Source organism: Herpailurus yagouaroundi, unplaced genomic scaffold, assembly GCF_014898765.1.
Source record: "Herpailurus yagouaroundi ecotype Mexico unplaced genomic scaffold, PumYag 77, whole genome shotgun sequence".
Lineage (NCBI taxonomy): Eukaryota > Metazoa > Chordata > Mammalia > Carnivora > Felidae > Herpailurus > Herpailurus yagouaroundi.
In genome coordinates, this window is record NW_024412388.1 from 64,853,537 (window position 1) to 64,875,398 (window position 21,862).

The following is a 21,862-nucleotide window of genomic DNA, read 5'->3' on the forward strand; positions in this document are numbered from 1 at the left end:
TAATCTTCTTTTTTTTTTTTTTTTCAACGTTTATTTATTTTTGGGACAGAGAGAGACAGAGCATGAACGGGGGAGGGGTAGAGAGAGAGGGAGACACAGAATCGGAAACAGGCTCCAGGCTCTGAGCCATCAGCCCAGAGCCTGACGCGGGGCTCGAACTCACGGACCGCGAGATCGTGACCTGGCTGAAGTCGGACGCTTAACCGACTGCGCCACCCAGGCGCCCCGAAGTAATCTTCTTGTTTGGGATCTGAATAGTGCATGAGAGTTCCCTCTTCAGGGCTTTCCAACTCTTTTTTTTTTTTTTTTTTTTTTTTTTATATTTTATAAGTTTGGGCACTTGAGTGGCTCAGTCAAGTTTCTGACTTGGGCTCATGTCACGATATCACAGTTCATGAGTTTGAGCCCTGCCTTGGGTTCTGTGCTGGCAGCTCAGAGACTGGAGCCTGCTTTGAATTCTGTGTCTCTGTCTCTTTCTCTCCCTCCCCTGCTTGCGCTGTGTCTCTTTCGCTCTCAAAAATAAATAAACATTTAAAAAAATTGAAATTTTTGAAAAAAATTTTTAAGATTTATTCATTTTTCAGAGATAGACAAAGAGTGAGTGGAGGAGGGGCAGAGAGAGGGAGACATAGAATCTGAAGCAGGCTCCAGGCTCTGAGCTGTCAAAACAGAGCCTGACCCATGGCTTGAACTCACAGACCGGGAGATCATGACCTGAGCTGAAGTGGGATGCTTAACTGACTGAGCCGTCCAGGCATCCCCAAAATTTAAATTTTTTAATAATTTTATTTATTTATTTTTGAGAGAGAGAGAGAGAGAGACAGAGAGCAAAAGAGCAGGAGAGGGGCAGAGAGAGAGAGGGAGAGAGAGAATCCCAAGCAGTCCCTGCAGTGTCAATGCAGAGCCCGATGCAGGGCTTGAACTCCTGAGCCAAAACCAAGAGTTGAACACTTTAGCAAATGAGCCACCCAGTTGCTCCCCAGCTCCATTTTTTAATGAGGATTCTTCTTTCCACACATCTTAAAGGAAAACGACCATATGATTGATAACCTTTGATGAGCTTCAAAATCATGTGCTGTAGAAACTATAAAGAAATTTAAACTAAAAGTACTGCTATTTAGGTTTTTTTTTTAATATATAAAAACCTGCCAGTTGGGATATAATGTCTGTTATTGAATAGTATACTGAGCTCCTTTACTAAAAATGGCCAACACTACAAACTAACCCCATGAGTATACTTAATATGGAATTTTAAATTATAGTTTATTCTGAGTGCTTCATAGACCTTGCCCCCAGATTCCTGGCAAGTTTTTTATGCATAGTTACCATGCTTTATACTCACACTACCCTGCTGTGTTGGCCACAGCTAATTGGGTCAGAAAACAGTGGCCAGACCAAAGTCAACCTATGGGCTTATCTTACAAAACGCATGTGGCTAATCCAGCAATTTGTACTAGAGAGTAACTGGCCAACTAATCAGATACTCTTTTGAAGAGTTTGAATGCAGAAACACAAATAATAGAGTGACACTAAAGCCCACAGACACACAGGTAACAAGCAAACAGCAGGCATAGGCCACAAGAAAACAGAAGACATAAGACAGAGAAAAGGAGAGACAAGAGTTGGGCAGAGCAGGGCAAAGCATCATTTAGTGAGAGGTTAGTGTCAGGAGAAGTACGAGCCAACAAGCAGAATCAGAAATAAACTGGGACATGGTTAAGGTGAAGTTACAAGAATAGGGAACAGCAAGAATGAACAGAATATAAAGTGCTCATGGCAGAGAATTTAGCTACCTACTTGAGAAGTTTGGTGGGGAAGGGAAGCAATCATTTAGTAGCAATTATGCCTGAGGGACTTTATTTAGAATGGAATGGAGGTGGGAACAAACTTCTGGGCTCAGGATTAGCTTGTCTATGAAAAACCAAAGTTACCAAATTAGGCATGACGCCAGAGGAGAAAACGGAAACAAAGCTCAGGAGAAAGTGCTCAGCTTTTGAAAGAAGGAAGAAGGAGCCTTTCTCAGACACAGAAAGAATGAAGAAAAGATAGAGGAAGATACCAAGATCTTGAAAGAAAATGAAAAAGAAAAAGGGCTCTTCTTTTCCTGCCTTGTTAATTTTCAGTATAAAAAAGCGGGAGAAATTGAAAACAAGAAAACAGAAAATCAGTGAAACGAAAAGCTGATTCTTAAAAAAAAAAAATCAATAAAATTGATAAACCTCTATCTAGACTGACAAAGAGAGAAGACACAAATCACCAATATGAGGGTAAAGCAGGGATATCACTACAAATTCTGCATCTGTTAGAGTGATAACAATGGAATACTATGAGCAACTTTACACTTACAAATTTGACAACTTACAAGAAATAGAGCAATCCTTTGAAAACCACAAACTACCAAGTCTCAACCTGAGTAGTCCATAACCATTAATGAGATTGAATTTGTCATTTGTAAGTGCCAGAAAAGGAAACTGGAGATGTTAAAAATGAATTCACCATTTGAAAATCAGTGTAATCTGCTGTATCAGTAGGCTAAAGGAGAAAAGTATGTGATCATATCAATTGACACAGAAAAGCATTAGACAAAATCCTACACCTATTCACAATGAAAACTCTCAGCAAAACTAAGAACAGAGGGGAACTTATTCAAGTTGATAAAGATACAATAAAACTACAGCTAATATCTTATGTAACAGTGAGACACTGCATGCTCTCCCTCTAAGATGGGGACCAAGGAAAGGATGTTTGCCACCACTCTTCTTAACCATAGTATTGGAAGTTCCAGCCACTGAAATAAGGAAAGAAAAAGAAACCTTAAAAGCATAAGTATTGAAAAGGAAGAATATAGTTTTAAAACTATGTCTGTTTGCAAATGACATGATTATCTGCCTAGGAAATTTCAAAGAATCTACCGGGGGGGGGGGGGGTGCAGAACTCCTAGAACTAATAAATGATTTCAGTATGGTCACAGGATAAAAAGATCAACATGCATAAATGAATTGCATTTCTGTACACTCACAATGAACATGTGGAAATAAAAATTTTAAACTCAAAGCCATTTACAGTCACTCCAAAATTAATGAAATACTTTATATAGACTTAACAAAAACATGTACAGAATCTGTATGTTGAAAACCAGAAACTATTGGCCAAAAAAAAAAAAAAAATCAAAGAAGACCTAAATAAATGAAGATACATACTGTATTCATGGATTGGAAGACTCAACATAGTGAAGATGTTGGTTTTCCCCAAACTGGTCTGTAGAGTTAATGTAGTTCCTGCCAAATCCAAGCAAAGTTTTGTTTGTAACCAAGACAAGCTTATTCTTTTTTATTTTTTAACATTTTTAATTTATTTTTGAGAGGCAGAGAAAGACAGAGGACAAGCGGGTAGGAACAGGCAGAGACAGAGACACAGAAACCAAAGCAGGCTCCAAACTCTGAGCTGTCAACACGGAACCTGATGTGGGGCTCGAACTCCCAAACCGCGAGTTCATGACCTGAACTGAAGTCCACCACTTAAGTGACTGAGCCACCCAGGTGCCCCTAGACAAGCTTATTCTAAAATTTGTATGGAAAGGCACAGGCCCTAAAGCAGCTGAAATGATCTTGAAAAAGAAGAATAAAATGAGAGTAATCACTCTACCTGATACTGCAGCCAACTAGGTAGTTGGTAATCAAGAGAGTGTGGTATTGCTAGAGGAGTAGGCACATCGATCATTGGAATGGAATAGAGAACCCAGAAGTAGACCACACGAATATGCTTTTCAACAAAGGCACAGAAACTATTTAATGGAGGAAGGATAGCATTTTGAAGAAATAGTGCTGGAGCAATTGGACATCCACAGGCAAAAGAAGGGAACCTTGACTTCAGCTTCACACCTTATAAATCAGAAACTCAAAATGCATCGTGGACTTAAAGGAAAATGTAAAAAGTATATAACTTTTAGAAAAGACATTAGGAGAAAATCTTCGGGATCTAAGGCTGAGCAGAGTTCTTAGACTTGACACCGAAAGCACAGTCCATAAAAGGAAGAATTAATGAATTGTATCTCATCAAAATTTAAAAGTTTTGCACAACAAAGACCATGTTAAAAGCAAGAACAAATAAGATACAGTTTGGGAGAAAATATTTGCAAACCACATTTCCAGCAAAGGTTTAGTGTCTGAATATGCAAAGAACTCTCAAAACTCAATAGTAAAGACACAAAAAACTGTTCACTTAGGAAATGGGCAAAGATATGAACAGACATTTCACTGAAGGAGACATGCATATGGCAAATAAACATACGAAAAGATGTTTAACATATTATCAGTCATTAGCTAAATGCAAATTAAAACCACAGTGAGATACCACTGCACACCTATTGGAATGGTGTGAAATTAGTGGCAGAACCAAATGCTGTCAAGGATGCAGAGAAACACTCACTCATACATTGCTGGTGGGGATATAAAATGATACAATCATTTTGCTATGTTTGCCACAGCAAACAGTTTAGCTGTTGCTCATAAAACTGGCGATTCCATCAGTAACGCGCTCGGTAGTTTATCCTAGAGAAATGAAAACTTACATTCACACAGAAACCTGTACAGAAATGTTCATATCAGCTTTATTCAGAATAGCCAAGTATGGAAACAAACCAGATGTCCTTCAAAGAGCAAATTGTTAAACTGTTATACCCATGTCATGAGATTCTATTCAGCAATAAAGGGAACAAATTGTTGACACAACAACTTGTATGAATCCACAGAGAATTACACTGAGTGAAGAAACGTCAGTCTTAAAAGGTAGCCGACTGGTTAGTTTCATTTATATAATATTTTTGAAGTGACAAAATTGAAGAGAGAACAGATTAGTGTCTTCCAGGAAATTAGGGAGGAAGGGAAAGGTGGCCAATTTGGATATAAAGGATACTTGTTTGTCAACAAAAGGATTACCCACTTCCATCACCAGCCCTGCTGAGGTTAGATTTCATAGATTTACAGAACAATTGACATGATGAAGTGTATTTGTAAAAGCTTGAGCCCAACCAGCCCATATCACAGTCAATACATACTATACAGATCGGTTCAGCGCTTCACATATTAATGTTCCATTCCATATAAAGGTACTGCATGCTGTACTCCTGGGCTTTTGAAAATGCATCAAATGAACGTCCTGGTGAAAACATGGTCAAATAAACACAGCATGGTGGTACTAAAATGAGCATTAGAGCCAGGTAGGGGAAATCAGCCACTGCTGTGTTACCAAAGAGTGGGAGAGACAAATTTCCGCTGGGTTGTCTTAAATTTTGTGCATGTGTGTGTGTGTGCAAGTGTGTAAGTGTGGGTGAGTTGTTTAAAGACTTTTTCCCCCAGATAAAAGAAATACTATTTATATCTTCAAAGCCCACAAACCAGGGTCTGTTCAGTGACATTGCTTTTGCGTTCCAGTAAGCCCTTCCATTCCAGTTCCAGCTGTGATGAATGAGATGCAGACATCGAAGAGGTGCTCCACTACCTTAGTATCTAGAGACAATATTTCTATTTGGGAAGCCACACTGGAATCACATTTCTTGATGGCAGGTGCATCTCATGCATCTTAATATCCAAACCAGTTGCTTGTATGTAGGGACACAAATATTTGTTGAACGGTTGGATGGACCCACACATATTATTGAAATCAAACTTTATTTCTACCAGTTTATTGGAGTTTATGGAGGATACCAAATATTTAATACACTGTCCTTTCCCTAAAATATTTGCAACCAGAATTTTTACATGTCTCCTTTTATCCACAATGTCACCTTTGCTGATGGACTAGTTCAATCCTGTTTCTTTAGTGAGAAACTCATACATACACATACTGTCACATACATACAAAGTTCCTCTCCACCCTACCCCTGGTCTGGATCACCAGCAGTTCTATTAGCTTAAACATCCAGGGTTTCAGACCAAGGACAATTTCAACTACTGGAACCAAGAGGTTCCAAGAGACCTTGAAGGGTTAAGAAATAGTCTTTTGGGTCCAAACATTCCTGACCAGTACAGGTCCATGAACAATAATTAGATTCTTTTTCTTTTTTGACACTAAAAAGAGTAAGTAATTATAGCTGGGCTGCTTTCCGTAAAGATTCCAGCAATCTATTTGAATTTGCCAATTCAAGGCCGGAGACATATTTATCTTTGCCATCAGAGTAACTTCTACTAGAAGATCATGGGGTGAACAGACCATAGCAGAGTCCATTTTTCTGCCTTCAGTCAATACTGTACTTAAATTAATTCAGAATAAAAGCAGTCTGTCCTTTGCTTTAAGATTTCAATGACAGTGTCTCATGGAAATGCATTCAGGAGCTATAAAGCCCCTATTGTTATGGGAAGTCACCGGACCCAAATATTTGACACCTAAAAAGGAAAAACAATAAAGAGGTCTGTGTGTCCTGCCCGATATGTTTCATCATTATTTAGGTGTTTTGAAAACAAATCTATAGTGCTCGCTTCGGCAGCACATATACTAAAATTGGAACGATACAGAGAAGATTAGCATGGCCCCTGCGCAAGGATGACACGCAAATTCGTGAAGCGTTCCATATTTTAAAGAAAACAAATCTATAAATAAAACCTAGATTCTAATTTTTTCCAAGAGTTCCATTAAGAAATGTAAACAATTCTGGGGCGCCTGGGTGGCGCAGTCGGTTAAGCGTCCGACTTCAGCCAGGTCACGATCTCGCGGTCCGTGAGTTCGAGCCCCGCGTCGGGCTCTGGGCTGATGGCTCAGAGCCTGGAGCCTGTTTCCGATTCTGTGTCTTCCTCTCTCTCTGCCCCTCCCCCGTTCATGCTCTGTCTCTCTCTGTCCCAAAAATAAATAAACGTTGAAAAAAAAAAAAAGAAATGTAAACAATTCTTCCATACCTTAGACCTGCGGGAGATGCAAATTGTCACTTCAAAAACTTGGCGTGTTTCACTTTTGTCAACTTTAGAGACAGAAAAATTTAAAAGATAACTAGTGCCAAAACTGTCTAGAAGAGATGGCTGGGACCTAGCCTGACACATTTGAATCCATAAGCCCAGCAATACTGAAACCAGGACTTTCAACCCATGGGCAGCTTTCACGGGCTCCCTGGTTACTGAAACCTGGTGGGTCAGAGAAACAGATACCTCCACACCTCCCATGCCCCTAAAACATTTGTGGGAAAACTGAGGAAATAGGTCTACCTGGTAGGATCAGGGGTAATGTGCACCAGCAATTCCATGACTGTCTTCTTCTTGTTACTTAATTTTACTTTTTTCCTGTTAAAGAATTTCAAAGCAAAGTAATAATAAAAACTCAGAAAAAAATCACAAGCTCTAAAAGAGAAAACAATCATGTAATCCTGCTATCAAGTGATAATCATTTTTGTCTCTGCATATAAATTTTTTCTCTAAAATTAAAGCAGCATGCTTATTTAGAAAATTCAAGCAGTACAGAAAGCAAATCCAAATCTATCACCCAGTCTTTATTCATACCTACACACAATTATCCATGTAATTTATATAAGGGTCATTCTCTGTATCATATACCCTTCATCTAGATTTTTCTTTACTCCGTTGAACTTCTGGGAGATCTTCCTGTATCGGGAAATATGAAAAAAAAATTCCTTTTAATGCAGATAATTCTTTTAAATGGATGGAGGGATGTTTTAGAAATTGTGCAGCCAGTCCCTTATTTACAAGTAGGTAGGTTGTTTCTAGTTTTCTGTTTGCTGAAATAATGCTTCACTGAAGCTCTTTGTACATTTATCCTATACTTAAGAGCTTGAGATAAATTTCTAGAAAAATTACTAGGTGAATTTTGATATCTATTTCAAGACTGTCAAAAGAAAGATTAAGCACTTAATGTTCTCTCTAGTAATACATGAGGAAAGTGGATTCCTTATACCCTTAACACTATTACTAATGTTTTCCCAATTTACTAGGAGAAAATGAAATATTTACCCATTCATTAGGTAGAAATGATGGACATTTGTACTAGTAGTTTTTCATTAATGGTGCAAACATCTTGTCATATATTTATTGACCATTTTATTCTGTGAACTGCCCATTTCCACATTGGGGTTTTTATCTTGTCTAAAATTGCTTTTTAAAGTTTTTTTTATCTTATCAATACACTCTCTGTGTCTATCATGTATTTGCAAATATTTTCCCAATTTGTCATTTGTCTTTTGACTTGTTTTGGATGTTTTCAAATTATGTATGAATTTTAATACCTTCCAATAACACCTAATACATAATTTTAGATCCAGCTTTTATCACTTTTAACATTGTATTGCTTTTACCCTCCCTCATTAAAAATTCAAGTAAAATATTTTAATGAGCATATAAAATACATTCCAGGAATGTACCATTATTTATCTTATTGTAATGCAGTTTCCTAGTCATTTTTTCTCTGCTGCTAGTTATACTGACATTGTTTGTTTCTCACCACTGTAAATAAAGCTGTATTGGAGGATAGTGGGGTGATAAGCAGATGGAAAAATACAGTCGGTGGGATCTTCAAAATTTTGGTTACAGGAGAGATTGAAAGTGAAGTGAGATTTTTTTTTTTTTTTAATCACTCCTGTGAAAGGGACAAGGACTTAACAAAGTCCTTGTAATCTTTTTAAAAAGATGAAATGCATATTATGAAAAAATAGCCCTGGGGGAAGATAAATAAACAAACAGAGGACAATAATAACATGAAATTTGTGTTGGTAAGTTACGGTTTCTTTTTTTTTTTTTCAACGTTTATTTATTTTTGGGACAGAGAGAGACAGAGCATGAACGGGGGAGGGGCAGAGAGAGAGGGAGACACAGAATCGGAAACAGGCTCCAGGCTCCGAGCCATCAGCCCAGAGCCTGACGCGGGGCTCGAACTCACGGACCGCGAGATCGTGACCTGGCTGAAGTCAGACGCTTAACCGACTGCGCCACCCAGGCGCCCCGGTAACTTACGGTTTCAATTGAGCCTTCGAGGTTCTTTTTCTTTGCATTTGTCCCATTTATTTAATGGGATATGAAGTCTTTTATTCTTTAACTGTAGAGTCCCCTCATGATCTCAATCCCATTTTGTTACTCCTGGCAATGATCAAATGTATCCAATCTCTTTAGGTTTGTCTAATAAGTGGCATTATTGCATTGTTCAAGCATTTCAATTTGATTGATGAGTTTGTCCATAAAGGTTGTTCGTAAATCTGTTAAACTCATTTATTTCTGATTCTGGTATAATTGTGTATGGCAGTATTAATGCCTTCTTTCCAGAAGATTAACCATATGTTGTAAGGCCTAATTTGGGGTTCAAAGTAGAAAATGGTGATCTTTTCAACATGTGATTTATTGGAGGAAAACGAAGCTTGATGGGGGCAATCTGGGAGCAAACAGTTGAGAGGGAGCCCCCACACACATAGGCCTTGTATTACTTTGCTGTTATTCAGCAATATATATTGTGGGACTTCTAGTATCAGCCAGGGTGAAATATAGTCTCACCTTTTCCTACCAACTCTGTTGTTTCTCTCTCTCTTTTCTTCACCAAGACCAGGGAATAGAACATAAACTTCTTCAGCTTTATCCTAATCTGAATTGTTTTGAATGTTTACTCATATTTTCATCCTTCATTGATTTTTAATATGATGTGATATATTGTAGCCATATTCATTGTAGTGTGCTGCACTAAAGTCATGCTTTGGAAGTGTGACTTTTTTTTTTAACGTTTATTTATTTTTGAGACAGAGAGAGACAGAGCATGAATGGGGGAGGGGCAGAGAGAGAGGGAGACACAGAATCCGAAGCAGGCTCCAGGCTCTGAGCCATCAGCCCAGAGCCCGATACGGGGCTCGAACTCATGGACTGTGAGATCGTGACCTGAGCTGAAGTCAGACGCTTAACCGACTGAGCCACCCAGGCGCCCCTGGAAGTGTGACTTTTAATAAAAGGAAATGCTTGTGATTATTTGTTTCATATCACCTGTGTCACATTAAGTCCTCAATATACTGTGATTCAGTAGGGGCGTTTTCCCCAATTTCACAGCATTAAGTGCAGCACGTTGGTTCTATTGCCTTACCTGGGTTTTAGAGTTGCTTTGAATGATGGATTTTGCTTGTAGTTTCCATGGCATTTCACCTAAATCAGATGGGTGAGTCTACCCCAGCTAGTAAGATTCAGGTGCATAACTGGATAGGTGTAAGTGAAAAGGTGCCTTATTTTGGAAATGTGCATGTCTTCTCTTGCCAGGTCTCAGAATTTTTCATCTTTGCTCTTCAGGATGTGGACTCTTGCCATCCTCACTCCTCCACCTGCACTCCCATCCAGGGTCAGTTGATCACTTCCAAGGCTGTTCAGGTTTTGTTCTTGTCTATACCCACACTATATTGTGAAAGTATCTGTCTCCCCTGTGTGTGTCTTAAGGGCAGAATTTGGGCCTGTCCTCCGTATATCCTCAGGGCTTGGTGCCTACCATGGGCTCTACCACTGGGTGATAATTTGATGAATTCAATCGAGTGACCACAAACTTGCCATCTTAGTGTATTGAACGATTCATACAGGTAACTGATGGTGAAAAACAGAGTCCAGCTTCCCTCAAGCCTTCCTCTCTTCCTTCCAAAATACTTGCTGAGTGCTTGCTTATATTGTGAACATTGTTCTCGGCACAGAGAATATAGTGGTGAAAATGAGAGGGAGAAAACAAAAACAAAAAACCTGCCTTCGGGGAGTTAAACATCTAAACAAAATCACTCAATATAGTCTTATGTGTCCAATTCACATGTTTTTCAGTTTCAGGTTGGATAAACAAATCAAGTGTCCATCCCCCCTATTAAAAGAGTAAACTGAACACACGCAGAGTGCTTCTCTGAATTCAAATGTACTAAACCCTTAAAATACACACCAGATTTCGAACCCTGAATATGGAAAAAGGCATGTCAAATATCTCATTAATAATTTTATATTGATTATGTGTTGAAATAATATTGTTTATATTTTGGGTTTAACAAAATGTCATTCAAATTAACTTCACCTAGTTTTTAAAAGATTTCATGTGACTACTAGACAATCTAAAATTGCAGACGCAGGTTGCATCTGTGGCTTGCATTATATTGCTATTGAATACTGTGAGTAGAGCATAGTACAACATGTGGAGAATGCTCCACGTTCAGTCTTGATCATGCCCCCTAATGGCTTTGTGGCCTTGACAACTTGCTAAATCTTCCCTTAATTCTTTTGTCTTATCGTCTTGTAAAATCGAAATATCAATAGTACCTAACTCATACTATTGCTATGAGAATAGATGCATACATCTTTTGGGACAGTGTCTGGCATATCGTATACACTCTTTAAGAATTTGTTAAATAACTAAATAAATCCATTGGTCGTTACCACATCTACTCCAGTGGGTAGAATTATCAAAGGGGTAGTGTCGTTTTTAAATAACAGTGTTGTAAATAACCTGTAGTTTTCTAGGGCAATAGTAGCAAATATAGACTGACATGGGGAACATTTTGATATTTTATTAGCTCAATTCTCTTCTCTGCACTCTCCTCTTCCCCCAGAACAGATGGAGGGAAACGAGTAAAACTCAAAAGGAATTAATTACCTTTCTCTCCAGCAGGCTATTTGGGAAAAAGACACTGAGATGAATGGCAAATCTACGAAGTTTTCTTTTTACACAATTGCAGACCCCTGTTACCTTGTGTGGGTTCCTAGAAAGAAGTTTAAAATACGGAAATCCAAGCTTCTAAGTTAGAGAATGGATTCTTTGCAAAACAGCATTGTTGACAACCACTCTAATCTTTGTGTACAGTAAAACCTTGGATTGCGAGTAACTTGCTCTGTGAGTGTTATGCAAGAAAAGCAAACATTTCTAACAAATTTTAACTTGATAAACCAACAGTGTCTTGCAATATGAGTAGTACATGACACCAAATGTCACATAATCACAAAGGAACCAATGCTTCTCTCTCTCTCTCTCGCTGCGGGATTGTGGGTGATCGTCTCCCATTTTCGGATGCTTGGTCTCAAGCTGCGGTGTTTGGCAGAAATCAGTAATTTTTCAGAACGTTGGAAAGTACTCACAATTGGCACTTGTGTATTTTTTGTCACTTCAAAACACCTATGGGCAGTCTTTCTTTTCCATATAAAAGTAAGTTTTGGAATGTTTTCCTTCATTCTAGGTCATTGGATAGGTTCCTTGTTAAAGTTGCTCGAAAAGAAAAAGATTCCACTGAGCCAATAGACAGCAGTGATTCCATTAGTGATAGTGAAAGTCATTCTACATAATAACCCTCCTCTCTCTTATCTCCCTCACACCAGCCACAAAGGTTTCCAAAGGTAATTTTGTTTATTTTTCTTTATATTTTGTGTTTTCTTTATTATTTTGTATTCTATTACAGTATTGCAGTCATTTTTATATGAATATTTTTGGGTTGTGGAACGAATCATCTGAGTTTCCATTATTTCTTCTGGGGAAATTCGCTTTGATACATAAGTATTTTGGATTACAAGCATGTTTCCAGAATGAATTGTGCTCGCAAACCAAGGTTTTACTGTACTTGTTAACTAGCTAGAGAGGAGACACTGTGAAGTCAGTCAAAAGTAAAGGTATTTATGACACCTGTACATAAAGGAAAAAAAATGTATTGATCGTGGCAGAGAGGCTCCTAGGGTGGCCCCATGTTCCCCACCTGCTGACGTTCACACCCTTGTGTAACCCCATCCTCCTGAGTGGGTAGGACCTGTGACTTGCTTCCAACCACTGTTACAAGGCAAAGGTGGCGGGATGTTTATGATTATATGTATGTGATAACATGACATAAGATGGTAGCTCCCATCTTACTGGAATTTCTCCTTCCCTTGATGGCTTTGAGGAAGTAAGTGGTCCTGTGGAGGGATGCCACATAGAAAGAAACTGCAGAAAGCTTCTAGAAGCTGAGAGCAGCCTCTGCAAACAGCAAGCAAGAAACTACCAAGAACTAAATTCTGCCAACAGCCAGATGGAATTTAAAACTGAATCCTCTCCCAGTCAAGCCTCAGAGGAAACCATAACCTCTGCCAACACCTTGACCATAACCTTGTGAGACCCTAAGCAGAGGGTCCAGCAGAGTCATGCCCAAACTCCTGACTCATAAAAAGTGGTCAATAAATATGTGTTATTTTAAGCTGCTAATTTGTATATTTGTTATTTAGTAATGGATAACTAACACACTGATACTTTGACTTACCCAAATTGTAACCAGTATATTTTGAGTAAAGTGAGATATGTGCACTGAAATTATTGGGACTCATTGTTCCTATTCTTTGATTGACTAGCCTCTGCCATCTTATCAAGCCTGGCTGAGCGATTTAGGTGTATATTTAATAATAAATGAGTTATATTTATAATATTTTATAGCATTTTAGTGTTTGCATATAATAGACTTTTGGTTAGTAGATGAGAATTCAGTTTCCCATATGTTGGTTTGACATGATTCTGTGGTTAAAAATTTTTTTATTAACATTTATTTATTTTTTGAGAGTCAGAGAGAGACTGAGCACAAGCAGGGGAGGTGGACAGAGAGGGAGACACAGAATCGGAAGTAAGCTCTAGGCTCTGAGCTGTCAGCACGGAGCCCGATGCGGGACTCAAACCCATCAAACGTGAGATCATGACCTGAGGTGAAGTCAGTCGCCCAACCGACTGAGCCACCCAGGCGCCCCAACATGATTCTGTGGTTAAAAATGTATCAGACACATATATTTAACTCTCCAAAGAGAGATATGACCAGATATTTCATTCAAATCATTAGCATCTTCCAGATGGTAATTAAAATGGGTTAAATCACCTGATCATCTGTAGAAGATAAGACTAAAGACTAGGCTCCAGAAAGAAATGACATTTAAAGGGCATATAGCAGAATCAGCAAAAGGGAAACCAAGTCAGGAAAGTAAGCAGAGGTGTAAGAGAAAGTGATGTCAGGAATGTCAAGAATTTCAAGATAAAGAGAGTACCCTCTCCCCCTGCCAAAAAAAGGAAAAAGAAATCTGAGTTCATCGGGTTTAGGAATTAAGTGATTGTTGACCTTAATGAGATGGGATGGAAGTTAGATTTCAAGGAGACACTAAATAGTTTAGGAATGAGGACGTCGAGGTCAATGTTTACTTAGGCGATAGCTTAAGAGGAATGTTGAATCAAAGAAAGACTTCTTAAGACCCAAGAGACTTGTTTGTTGCCACGAAGAGTTACGAGAAGAGAGGTGGTCAGTGTGGGAAAGGAAGAGGATTGCTGTTAAAGCGAGGCCCGGGATTTGGTGAGAGGTAACTGGTGGGATGGACAGCATGAAGAAGTAGCCTTAGGTGGGGGAGAACACCTTTCTCTCAGGCTAGAGAGCAAGAAATGAGCCTACATGTGGAAGTAAATACATTCATAGGTATGGGTGTGAGAAGTCTGGGAATTTATATGACTTTTGTTTTCCCATCTGCAGTGAATAAGAGGGGCAGGGCTGAGTGGGGGCTTTAGGGAAGTGGGTAAATGGGTGCAAGTGCTGGTGGGAATTAGAGGAATTTCATCATACACAGAGGAGAGTCTTGCCGAGTGGAGGATAGTCTCTAAGAGGTCGTACGACTCTCACCAAAGCTGAAAGCCATCCCACTATGAAATCTCCCTTGGAGTTGAAGGTGAATGGATTTTGGTTTGTCCACTGATAAGAAACTTGAACTTGGTAAATATTTTGTAGCCCAGCTTTTCCAAGGCTGTTACCAAGGCCATCTTTTTTGCACTGATGTGAACTATTCTCATCCCTCTTGACTGACAAATGGAGGCTTTTGTTTTATTTTCAATTTAGCATAACAAAAGAAAAATGAAGGTCTAAGGGTTGAAAGTAAGGAATTCTATTTGTAGGACATACTCCTTGCAAAGGGGTGGCATGCACACCTTCCTCACTAGAAGGGGTAATACTTTTTCTTCTTCCAGTTTTGCAGTCCCCACCTCTTTCTTGATCTGATCTGAGTGAAATGAGGTCAGAATCATCCCTCATTTTTCTCCCTGGCTGGTTCTTCTGGAAAGAGTGCATGCATGCATTACAATTCTTCAGAGATAACTTTTTTTCTTCAGAAGAATCTAAAACCTTTATAAAACTGGAATTGTTTTCCATATCATTTCTTAAATGGAATCTTAAATTTTTGCTCCTGGAGAAATGGTCTATAAAGAAAGCATTCTCCATATCTACATCATCTATGAATAGAGGAAGCTCTGGCAGTGGCTACTGCCAGAGCAAACCTTCAGATCATCTGAAATTATGATAGCAGTTTATTCTTTCATTTAACATAATAAGCAAGTACCTGCTATGTGTCTGGTGCTGTTCTAGGCTCCAAATAAGGACTCCTACTTTCAGGGATATAGCATTCTTATGTGCCTGTGATGGAGAAGAGGGAGAGTAAAACTGAAAGTAAACAGTCTAACCAGTATGTGTTAAAATAATATCCATCAGGGCTGCCTGGGTGGCTTAGTCCAGTCTGTTAAGCACCCAACTCTTGATTTCAGCTCAGGTCATGATCTCAGTCATGAGATCCAGCCCATTGTTGGACTCTGAGCTGGGCGTGAAGGCTGCCTAAGATTCTCTCTCTGGTCCTCCCCATCCGGCGTGCATGTGCTTTCTCCCTCCCTCTTCTGACTCTCTCTCTCTCTCTCTCTCTAAGAAAGAAAGAAAGAAAGAAAGAAAGAAAGAAAGAAAGAAAGAATCAAAAGACTCTATCAGATAGTAATAAGTGAGGAGTATGAGCAAAATAACATAGAGATATTGTGGATAATGACTGGGAAGAGGCTGGCTTTAGACATCTAGCATATGCAGAATTCAGAAGATTATCAGATTGTAACCAGACAACTAAAGAGTCTGCTATTACTTTGGCAAGAATGTTAATGGCATAAGACCTGCCGTATACATATTTTTGGAAAGCTGAATCTAAATCAGGAGAGAGGAACTCAGAGACACATCTCTGATATTAGCTGTCCATCTTTTCTTCATAAAAAAAACAAAAACAAAACAAAACCCTGAAAGCCAGAAGAGTCCAGGAAGCCTCACCGATGAGAAAAATTATTTTTTAGATGTCCAGTCTTTTGTAAATAAATAGTCCTGTTAGTAAACTGGTGTTGAGGTGCTCACCTTTTACTACTCCTTTGCCTTACATTTTTAAGCAGTTGATTATATAATGCTAATAATACACATATTGCTGATGAGGGAGCATGGGGCAAGCTGAGGACAAAGTGCAAGCTAGAGCACCCCCCGCCCCCCGCACCGGCCCGCCCCCCCCCCCGCCCGCCCGCAGGCAGATGGGATGTGTGTGATATTCCTCAGGCACTCCCGGCTGCCCAAGAACAGAGGAAAGGAAATAAAACAAATGGTTAACTGATAGAGATCACAGTCATACAGGACAATGTCTTGGTAAATCACGAAAAAGGCAATCTTATCAGTAGTCTAATCTCCAGAATCCTATAGACTCCATTTCCTGGAGCCCCAGTATCACCCCTCAATAGTGATATGGGGAACAAAGGCAAGAAGGAAATAGCAGGTGAAATTAAATTTCCTCATAACCTGCAGCCAATTGACAAATACTTGAGGCAAATACAGAGTATACCATTTCTCCAAGAACCCCCTGCAGTCATAATGTTAATGCCTTAGTAGAGGGAAATCTTAGCTTGACAATAGCAAGGCTTCAGGTCTTTTAGGAGTCCTCTTTAGCATATCCAAGTCCCTGTGGAGGCCTCCTTTTGGACTTTACCTCCCCAACTCCATAGTATAAAAACAGCCACTCTTCACAACCCAGTGCAGCTCTTTCTTTCTGCCCACGGTCCTGTCCCTGTGCTTTAATAACATCACCTTTTATACCAAAGACATCTTCAAGAATTCTTTCTTGGTCATTGGCTCCGGAACTTCCATCACCCCAAAACCTCATCACTGCCACTCCCTCTCTCCCCATCTTCACATGAATGCCTCAGACCTCCATCTTTCCTTTCTTTTGTTTAGACTTTGGGTTCTGAACTTACTTTAACTACATTCAGAGTCTGGAAAATGAAGGTTTCTGAGGTTATGTTTGAAAGATCTTTGACTGACAGACTCCCTTTGGCCACACAGAACTGCAAGAGTGGAATAAAAAATGTGGATTTAGTTCAAACTCTGGCAGCTTTTTTCCACCTGAGAAATGGAATCTGGCTGTGGCTAGCCCCAGGGAATGTAAATAGAACCTTACCTGTAATTAACCCAGGGCTTCTCTTGTTCTCGATGCAAATGGAGTTATAATTGCATTTCCTTTAGTAGAATAGAAAGCCTGTGTTTCAGAGGGAGCTGGCAGTTGAATAGAGGACAAACTATCTGTCTAACTATGACAGCTCCCTCCTATCTCCTTCTAGAAAACCTGAATGATAATAAAACTGGAGTTGCATTTGATGTAAGACATATGGTAATTACTATAATAATATTATCTCCCAGGTTCTGCAATGGTTTTGTCAGTGAGGTGCAATTTCACATATTGTCTGCGATAAAATCCCCGTTTTTGGTTATTGATAGCAATGCCTTTCTAAAATGGTATAGGTGTTTTGTGACAGCTGCGAAGTTCCTGCTTCATATCCAGGTAATTGGGTTGAGAATAAGGCCTGCATGCTAAAACCTGACGATGTGAGAAGTGGAGAAAGCCCAGGGAATACTGTGAATATTTTGGTAGTTATTAACAGGCTAAAAGGGAAGCCTTTGCTAGTCAGTTCTTCTGAAGCAATGCTGAAGGAAAAAAAAAGAAAGAAAGAAAGAAAGAAAGACAGGCCCCTTTAGAAAGCCTCTGTGGAGTCTTCAGTCAGAATTGGAAATCTTGAGCTAATCAAATATATAATGAATCTGTACTTAATATTTTTAAGGCTATATACAGTATTCACAAATTAGACTGTAATTACTTTCATTTCATTCTGCTATTGATTGTTTCATAAGTCAGATTTTACTTTGTTTAATTGCTGATTTGATAGAAATTACTTCAGCATAATAAGATGTGGGTATACAATACATGCTTTTATTTATTGGTCATAGGAAAAATTGGTTCTATAGTGTGTTATACTGAACAAGCTGTGTGTATTCGATTTTATAGCTGCTTCCAGGGAGCCAAATATTGAAGACACTAACAGCATGTTAAAATGGACTACTTTAAATCCTTTTTTGGAAATATGTGGGAAATAAATAACAAATAACAGTAGTATGTCAAAGTGATTGTATTGTTTAGATTAATAAAAAGAAACTAACACAATGACCGGATGGGGGGAAAAATCAGATTATGGGTTTTTTCTTTTTTTAATGTCCTCTCTTGTGCAGAATTCATTTTTTAAAAATCCCACCAAAGACCCATAAAACAGTGAGCTCTATTCGAGAGTTATTATTTAGGTACAAATCATCACTAGTGGCAATATATTCAGTGAGTGTGGCATTTTATACTCTTGTTGAATTGAATAAATATGTATATGTAAAGGTATAGGTTGGCAAGTTAATTTTGCTGTGAAGTGCTAAATAACTAGAAGTGATGGTAATAATGTGGGAATAAAATTGGTGTTATATTAGTTGGTTATTATGATTTCAATTCCTTGGTTAAATATATATATATATATATATATATTTTTTTTTTTTTGAAAGGGGAAATTGTCCAGATGTCAAAAAATTGAATTGTAAAGTTAGCACACAAACTGAAGACCCTTGGGAGTGCCTGGGTGGCTCAGTTGGTGAAGCGTCTGACTCTCAGTTTCAGTTCAGGTTAAGGTCCCACAGTTCATGAGATGGAGCCCCGTGTCGGCTGACAGTGCGGAGCCTGTTTGGGATTCTCTCTCCCTCTCTCTCTGCCCTTCCCCTGCTCATTTTCTCTCTCTCTCTTCTCAAAATAAATAAGTAAATAAACTTAAAAACAAAAACAAAGAGCTTTGGCCCTCATATTTTATAGCAAAATATTTGGGATTTGTATAAAAGACCTATAACAAGATGGTGATTCAAATCATTTTTGAAATTAAATTCAAGAATTATTATTATTATTTAAATGCCTGAAAAGTTCAGACCCTAGGAGTATATATAGCCCATGAACAAAATTAAGTCCTACTCTCATGGGTTTATACTTACATGGGTATAGATTCTGTGCTAGACCCTTTTTACAACATCTCAGATATAATTGAGTATAACTCATTGAGTTACCTGTACCAGTTTCTCACCAAAGTTGAGACTCTGAGTGGACATGTAACTCCGAGTGAAAATGTAACCAGACTAACATGAGTCTTCTCCTTGGTGAGTCACCAATAGAGAGTACACCAGGTGGAATTGTGACCCAAAGTAATCTCTTTTTTTTTAATGTTTATTTTTTATTTTTGAGAGGGAGAGAGAGAGAGACAGAGCTACGGAGCATCAGCGGGGGAGGGGCAGAGAGAGAGGGGGACACAGAATCTGAAGCAGGCTCCAGGCTCTGAGCTGTCAGCACAGAGCCCAGCACCGGGCTCTAACTGAGGAACCATGAGATCATGACCTGAACGGAAGTCACATGTTTAACCGACTGAGCCACCCAGACGTCCTGACACAAAGTAATCTTTAATTGCAGTAAATAAGAAGATCATGGGGAATAATTTCCAAAGCCGGATTCCCTGAGTAGGGATGAGCAAGCTCTCTTTTTTTTTTTTTTAATGTTTATTTATTTTAGAGACAAAGAGAGACAGAGCATGAACGGGGGAGGGGCAGAGAGAGAGGGAGACACAGAACCGGAAGCAGGCTCCAGGCATTGAGCCATCAGCCCAGAGCCCCACGCGGGGCTCGAACTCACGGACCGCGAGATCGTGGCCTGAGCTGAAGTCCGCCGCTTAACTGACTGAACCACCCAGGCGCCCCAAGCAAGCTCTTTTATTTAGGATTTAATATTAGAGAGGGGAGCTTTGTCATCACATGTAAAGGCGGGCATAAAGTTGCACAGCATACTTAGGAAATATGTCTATACATGCATCATATGTTATGTTCATGAAGCTTGTGTTCCTCCTAGGGTGGAGACTTTAACATTATAATGAAGCAATGGTAACTGTTGGACACTTTTTGGCTCATCTGCATAGGCGTTGACTTGGTGCCAAGTTCAAGCTGGTTTAAGCTGGGTTAGGCTGCCTAGTTCTTGGTCGGCCAGTAGGTAGTCTAGGGTTATTCTGGTGGTTTAAGACCATTCAGGCTAAGGAATGCAAGGCATTGATGTTCATAGGCTGGAACCTTATCAGTTGACCTGAGCCCAGGCTTCTGCAGAGACAACTAGTGTATTTGTTAGTGGGTCCTGAAAAGAAGCAATGGATGATTAAGGAGAAACAGTTCGCTGAAAAACAAGCTTTACATTTTCTGCTAGTTTTAACCTCATTAACCCTAGGGGGCATGGTTTCAGAAAGAACCAGGAATTGGTTCCTCTCTGACTTTCCAACCTAGCACATGGAACTTTTCTCTAGTGTAATAGATTATCTTCTGTAGAGATAAAAACATTCTTAATTTTTCAAAACAAAATAAAAGGCAATAAAAACACCTCTAGTTGGATTGAAAATCTCCCACATATTTGTTTGCTCATTGTATTATTATTATTATTTGTGTAATTTGTTCTTTGACTATTTTCCAGGGGTCTTAGTATTTTTACATTCATTTGAAGCTTATTATATAATTAAGATTATTATGTTTTTGTGGTATGTATTATAAATAATGTCCCCATCTATCACTTTATTTTGTTGGTACACAGCTCTTAAAGCAAACATCTGATGTATTGTCTTTTGTTTGAAGCAACAGATCTTTCCTTAAAGAACCAAATTTGCAGTTTACTTGGTTGTTCATACTCTAGAATATAGTAAGGAAAAGATACACACCAAAAATAATGGCCTTTTTCTTCTTGTAAGGGAGCTTTTCCTCTTGGAGAAAGGTTCACGGCAAGTTTCATTGAAGGATGTTCTTTCTTTGAGACATTTTGTGCATGTGTTATTGGAATTTGAGGGGAAGAAATCCTTTCTATAGAGTAGTTCCCTTTGTGGGGTCAACTCCTAATTTGGAGAACATTATTATATAGTAATTAAGTAGTATTTATGAGGTTGCCCAACTGGAGTAAATCTAGGAGATTTATTTTCAGTTTTATAATCACTTAGCTTTTGAAATTGCATTAATTTTTGCACTCTTGAAAATGAATTATAGATACTAACGGTTTTTCTGAGGCCCCTAGCAGAGGTTATATGGTGATGTAGTGGAAAGAATATTGGACTTTGTACCAGAAGATGTGGGGTTTTTCATGCAAATGAGGGCATGGACTAGATGATTCCAAAGTCCTTTTAGGAATATGCAATTCTAGGACTGTTAGAAAAATCTTCCACCTTTTAATAGAGGTTATTTTTGTCTTTTTTCTTCTCTTCCTTTCTAGGTTTAGAGAAGTTCAAGAATTCAACTATACATGTTGAGCCTTAAATATCTGAGTTGGCTGTCAGCTGTATGAATTCCAAATCCAAATAAAAAATTGAAAATAAAGATGTACATTTAGAAGTTAATAGATAAATATTATTTAAACCCATGGAAATAGATAACATGAGAAATACACGAAATCAGAATAAGTCAGGATGAAAATCGAAAGATTCAATATAATGGTTTTATAGAAGAGGAACTGGCAAAGGAGACAGGGAACCATGTCCAAAAAGATGCCATTTGGTTGTCCCATTAGATGTAGAATTGGTAAGACCTGATTAGTGTCAAGAAATTAACACAGATAGGGGTGCCTGGGTGGCTAAGTTGGTTAAGCATATGACTCTTGATTTTCGCTCAGATCATGATCTCACAGTTGAAAGATTGAGTCCTGCATGGGGCTCCATGCTCAGGGCAGAGCCTGCTTAAGATTGTCTCTCT

General features: G+C 38.8%; 1 protein-coding gene and 1 non-coding gene across 3 annotated transcripts in view; both read left to right on the forward strand.

Annotated features, from left to right (window-relative positions):
• The window catches only part of ST6GALNAC5 (ST6 N-acetylgalactosaminide alpha-2,6-sialyltransferase 5), a 177,696-nt gene that overhangs the window by 42,878 nt on the left and 112,956 nt on the right, over positions 1-21,862 (forward strand). The window lies entirely within an intron of this gene.
• Positions 6,469-6,575, forward strand: LOC121027964 (U6 spliceosomal RNA). The gene has a single exon (XR_005789024.1). It is a non-coding gene; the product is annotated as a U6 spliceosomal RNA (small nuclear RNA).